Source organism: Chlorocebus sabaeus, unplaced genomic scaffold (genome assembly GCF_047675955.1).
Source record: "Chlorocebus sabaeus isolate Y175 unplaced genomic scaffold, mChlSab1.0.hap1 unalloc_scaffold_760, whole genome shotgun sequence".
In the NCBI taxonomy this organism is placed as follows: Eukaryota; Metazoa; Chordata; class Mammalia; order Primates; family Cercopithecidae; genus Chlorocebus; species Chlorocebus sabaeus.
In genome coordinates, this window is record NW_027328104.1 from 48,453 (window position 1) to 54,949 (window position 6,497).

Consider the following 6,497-nt stretch of genomic DNA (forward strand, 5'->3'; position numbering starts at 1 on the left):
TTCAGAATGGACAAAAAGCTCACTGCCACAACAGCAACCACCAGTCAGCAGTGCTTCCGGATGGAAAAGAGGTTTCATTCTGCAGAAAGCTCCTTGTTTGGCTTCTTTCGGAAGCCAGGGAGGTGTACCAAGCCCAGCTTAACTGCGATGCCTATGTTACCATCTGTTTCTAGGATGTGCGATGGGCCCCTGCGCCCACTGTAGGGTTGACGTTCCCTCCAGCTGGAGACCTGGGCTCCTGACCACCTGACCTGTTTGTCCTGCTCTGGATGACAATGGAAAGTCTGTGCCTGGTATTTCCCTAGGTTCTTGGTTTCTACTTTCTAGACATCCAGCAGCAGTGACCATACCTGTTCCCACTCCTGAAAGGGGACTCCCTTGTAGGGCAGCCGAGACATCTACAGATGGAAGACTGCTCAGTGAGACAGGCCACAGGGGTCCCCGGGGAGGATCAGGGGCTGGAGGATTCTGGAGGTTTCCAGCCTTGGGGTCTGTGGTTCCTCAAAGAGGTTAGGTCTACCTAGTACCAGGCCTGCCCTCCCATGATTCAAAGAGTGGATGATTGCTCAGCATCAAGAACTCTGATCTGGAACTAGTTTTTCATTTAGGTCACCAAGAGACAACCCCTAACCCCTGAGCAAGCCATGGTCCAAACTCTGGCATGAGATTCTCTTCCAGCAATGTGATGCTTACAGGGCCAGGTAGAAAAGTTGGTGACCAGGCCTTCTGTCCTCCAGCAAAGGACAGTGTGCCATCCACCCTAGAAAGGCAGGTGGTACCAGGCCACAGCACTTGGTGCCTATATCCCTGGCTCTGCAGACACTGGTCATGGAGGTCCTCCCCTCTTCACTTTACCTTCTTGCTGCTCCTAGATTTCCTCTAGTCACTAAACACTTCGAGCCATTTTTCTGTGCATCTGATCTGACATTTTTGCTCTCAGATGAAACACGATAAAGTAAGCCGAGCCACCAGGATTCCTGGAGGGAATCTTTGGGTTTTGGGCTCCATGGCCCTGAGGGGACTGAACCAGAAGGAGCCAGGGAAAGGCAAACACTGGGACTCAGGCCCTATGACCCAATGGCCATTGGTGGCTTGTCCTTATGGCCCCAAGACACTCTGTCCTCAGGCCACAGACACCATGGGGTATGGTCAGGTCTCAGCCTCCCAGTAGTGTCCTGGCACTAGCGGGTGCTGACCCTTGAGCCACAACCGCAGTTGTGGGTTTTGGGTTTGGTAAAAACACCTCAGGGACAGAGTTCTGGGGTTGACTTTGGCAGGAAACATGGCCCCTTCCAGGGATGATGTGTCACGCCTACTTGCCACGAAATGTGCACATAGGCTGTCCCTCTGCCCATGGCATCCTGCTGGAGAGGACGGAGGAAGTCAGGGAACAGGCAGGGTGGACAGCTGGGGTGCAGGGAGAGGCAGGTGCATGCTGGCAGGTCAGACCCTTCGAGGGCTGTGTGGGGGCATCAGGTGGAGTGGGCTCCAGGTTCACCCTCAGTGCACTGGGCAGGTCTCAGGACAGGCTTCCTGGACCCCACCCGGGTGATGTGGTCACTCCCTGGGGGACTGTTGTCAGGCCCTGGTCACCCATCCTGGGCAGAACAATCCCATCTCCAGACTGGACTTCCTGAGTCCTGAGACAGGAGAGTGCTGCCCAGGCCTGACACACTAGGAGGACCTGTTAAGTCCTCCATCCCTAGACCAGCCTCGCACACAGCAGGGCAGCCTCTTACCTTTACCTTCAGGGCACGGACTGACCCATCTCATTCTAAGGCAACCAAGGCAGAGCTGAGGACCTGTGCCAGGCTGGGAGCCAGACCCCTCCCTAAATGGGCCTGAAGGAAGTACCATATCTGTCCCAATGCGCCACAAATTTCAGCCCAGGAGACACATAGGGAAGGGAGGGCACGTCCTCCCTGCCGGCTGACACTGGAAAAGCGGGACCTGGGAGACCAGGGAGCGCAGGGCTGGCAGGGGCTGCTTCAGGCCCAAGGAGAGCTCAGGCTGCGCCATGGGGCTGCCGCTCTTGGGCCGGATGCTGTACCCTCTGCAGGATCTGAGAAAATCCGGTCTGGAGATGGGATTGTTCTGCCCAGGATGGGTGACCAGGGCCTGACAACAGTCCCCCAGGGAGTGACCACATCACCCGGGTGGGATACAGGGAGCCTGTCCTGAGACCTGCCCAGTGCACTGAGGGTGCACCTGGAGCCCACCCCACCTGACCCCCAATAGTCCTCACAGGGTCTGACCCCCACCATGCACCCCCCTCTCCCTGCACCCCCGCTGCCCACCCTGCCTGTTCCCTGGCTTCCTCCATCCATCCTGTGCAGCCCATAGACTGCGACCATCTCACCGGCCACTCTGGCCCTTCCTTTACCTTTGTCCTGTCAGAATCTCTGAGCAAGATCTCCCAGGTCCATCTAAACACCTGCTTTTTCCATTTTCACTGGGCCGTTGGACACCACTGGGCCATCCCAGCTGTCCACAGGTCCTTTGATAACGTGCATTTCCTCTGACCTCTCCCAGCAGTGCTCAGCAGCCCCCATTTACCAGATCCCTGCTGACCAGATCCCACACATCAGCTCCTCCCTGACCACACCCTCCCTGAATAGACCCCCATGACCAGCTCCCATAAACCAACCTCCCGCGGCCAGACCCATAATCACCAGGCCTCACTCACCAGGACCTTACTGACCAGGCCTCAGTGACAAGGCCTCACTGACCAGGTCCTTACTGACGAGGCCTCAGTGACAAGGCCTCACTGACCAGGACCTTACTGACCAAGCCTCAGTGACCAGGACCTTACTGACCAGGCCTCACTGACCAAGACCTTACTGACCAGGACCTTACTGACCAAGCCTCAGTGACAAGGCCTCACTGACCAGGACCTTACTGACCAGGACCTTACTGACGAGGCCTCACTAATCAAGTTCCACAGATCATGACCCCTTTGCCTGGCCCCACAGATGAAGGTCCACTGACCAGGCCTCCAGGGAATAGGCTGCCAGTTACCAGGCCCCTACTAACCAGGCCTGAGGTGACCAGATGTCTTTGACCAGGAACCCAGTGGGTAGGCCCCACTGAACAGGCACACACTGCTCAGATCCCCGCTGACCAGGTCACCCCGTAGACCGAGGCTACAAAAGTCACCACTGATCAAGACCTCTCTGACCAGGCCCCGACTGATTAGGTTCCACTGACCAGGCTGCCCTGACCAGGGACTCACTGACAAGAGCCTCTGCTGTTTAAGTCCCATGTGACCAGGCTTCCACTGAATAGCACCCCTTGACCTGGTCACCAGTGACCCAGATCACACTGACAAGGCCACCACTAAGCCCCAGCTGACCAGGTCTCCACTGACCAAGCCCCGCAGCCCAGCTTTGCACTGACCAGACACCAAACATTTGTCTGCCAGTAGGTCCCCACTCACCAAGACCCCCACTCCTAGATCCCCTGAGACCCACTCTAAGCAGACCCCTGCTGACCACGCCCCCACTAAGTACGCCTCACTGACCAAGTCCTAACTGACTAGCTCCACTGAGCAGGCCCACACTGATCAGGCCCCTTCTAACCACCCCAGAAGGCAAGCGGCAATGAGATGTTTCATATGTCGGGGTAGGAGCAAGATGGAGAGAGGAAGGAGGTGCCACATCCTGTTATACAACCAGATCTCATGAGAACTCACATCAGGAGATCAGCATCAAGAAGGTTAACCATTGGTGAAGGAACCACCCACACCACCGCCCACTGTTTCCAGTCAGAAACCTCCTGCAGAGGCAGAGCCTCTTAGGAAACTTCCACTATGGCAGTGCAGAAGGAAAATATAGGCTTGGAGCCCCCACACAGGAGGCCACCATCCTCCAGAACCCAGATTCACAAGCCACCAACAGCTCACACCCTCAGTAATGGAAAAGGTACAGGCACTCCACACCAGCCGAACCCATGAGAGCAGCCATGGGGGCTGAAGCCTGCAAAGCCACAGGTGCACTGCCCTAGTAGAGGTTTCCCATGAGCCTCTGCCTCTGCAGCAGGTTACTCCCCCTTCCTACTACCCTCCACCTTCCCACCACCCTACTCACGACCTACACCTCCCACCCTACCCCTCCTTTTCCTTCCACCCTAATCCCTTCTCGTCCAATATTAAATCACCTCCCACCTGGCCCCACCTCCAACATTCAGGATTCCAATTCCACATTAGTGTCATAGGGGCACACAGCCATCCCATATAATTCCGACCCTGATACCCCAGAACCTCATGTCATTAGCACAGAGCAAAACACAATCATACCTTTTCTAAAAGTTTCCAAAAGTCTTAACTCATTCCGAATGTAAACATGTCCAAGTCTCATCTGAGACAAGGCTACAGGCCCTTCTGGCTATGAGTCCCTGAATTTAAAAGGGATTTCTTTTCTTTCAAGGTACGATGATGGGACGGGCGTCGGGTAAGGTTTCACAATCCACAGGGAAGAAATTCCCCAGAAAAATAACACAAATGTGAGTGCAAAACCCAGCAGGTCCTGGCTAACACGGTGAAACCCCGTCTCTACTAAAAAATACAAAAAACTAGCCGGGCGAGGTGGCGGGCGCCTGTAGCCCCAGCTACTCGGGAGGCTGAGGAAGGAGAGTTGTGTAAACCCGGGAGGCGGAGCTTGCAGTGAGCTGAGATCCGGCCACTGCACTCTAGCCTGGGCGACAGAGCGAGACTCCGTCTCCAAGAAAAAACAAAACCAAAAACAAAAACCAGCAGGACACTATGCACTCAATCTTTCAGTTCAATAATCACCAAGAGAACTCACTATCATGCAGACAGCATTAAGGAGAGAGCGTTTAACCATTTGTGAAGATTCCGCCGCCCATCCTAGTCTTTCACGCCCACAAAATAACCTCCCCCATCCTCTCCATGCCCCTACCTCCACCCCCCCACTCTTCTCCATGATTATATCACCTCCTACCAGGCCCCTCTTTAACATTCCCCATTACAATTCCACAAGAGTATTGGTAGAGACACAGGGCCAAATCATATTATTCTGACCCGGGTGCCCCCAAATCTCATATCCTTGTCACACTGAAAAATACAGTGATGCCTGCTCTACAGTCCCCTAAAGTCTTAACTCATTCCAGAATTTACTGAAATGTCCAAAGCCCAAAGTCTCATCTGAGACAAGGCTGCAGTCCCTTCTGCCTCTGAGTTTCTGAAATACAAAGCAAGTTAACAACTTCCAAGGTATAATGATTGTACAGGCACTGGAGAAGCATTCCCAGGCAAAAGGAAAAACGATTGCCAGAAAACAACACAAAACACAGATGGGACTTACAGATCCCATGCAAGTCAAAAACCCAGCAGGCCAGTCATTGAATCCTACAGCTCCAAACCATCTTTTCTGAATTTACATGCCACATCTAGAGCACAGGGGTGTGATGGCTGGGCTCCCAAGGCCTTGGGCAGCTCAGCATCTGTGGCTGTGCAGGGTCTGTCTCCTACAGCTGCCCTCATGGGTGGGGCTGGTGTTGAGTGCCTGTGGCTTTTCCACACTGAGGGTGCAAGCAGTTGGTGGGACTATGAATCTGGGGTCTGGAAAGTGGTGCATATAGGCTGCAGGTTGTGAGGCGTTTGATTGGGTTTAATAGGGTAGGAATGTTTTCATTGATGTTAATTAGTGTGGGGAAGTGGGGTTGTGGGGGCTTCAACCCCATATGTTCCTTCTGTACTGCCCTAGTAAAGGTTTCCCATGAGGCTCTGCCTCTTGGAAAAGCTTCTGCCTGGACACCCAAGTTTTTCCGTACATACTCTGGAGTCTATTAGAAGCCTCCCAAGCCTCTAGTCTTGTGCTCTGTGCACCTGCAGGCTTAACACTATGTGGAAGCCATCAAGGCTTGGAGCCTGCACCCCTAAACAGTGACCCAAGCTGTACCTGTGCATCTTTCAACCATGGCTGGAGCTGGAGCTGCAGGGATGCAGGCAGCAGTGTCCTGAGGATGGATACAACCGCGTGACCATGGGACTGACCCGGGAAAGCATTCTTCGGTCATAGAACTCAAGGTCTGTGAGAGCAAGCTCTGCTGCAAAGCTCTCTGAAATATCTTCAAGGCCTTTTTAACATTGCCTTCGCTATCAGCACTTGGTTCCATTTTATGCAGATTTCTGAAGCCTTCTTGAACGTTCCCACTGAAAATCAGCTTTTCTTTTTGACCCCTTGGCCAGGCTGCAAATTTTCCAAACTTTAAAACTCTGCTTCTCATTTAAAAAATGTTTCGATTTGAGGGCATTTATTCAGTCACACAGAAGACCACAGGCTGTGCGATACAGACAGGACACGTCTTGAGATTTGCTGCCTAAAATTTCATTTCACCAGACATATCCTAAATCACCACCCTCAAGTTCAAAGTTTCACAGGTCTCCAGGGCAGAGGCACTATCCCGCCAAGTTCTTTGCTAAGGCAAAACAAAAGTAACCTTGGCTCCTGTTCCCAGTAAGTTGCTCATTTTCATCT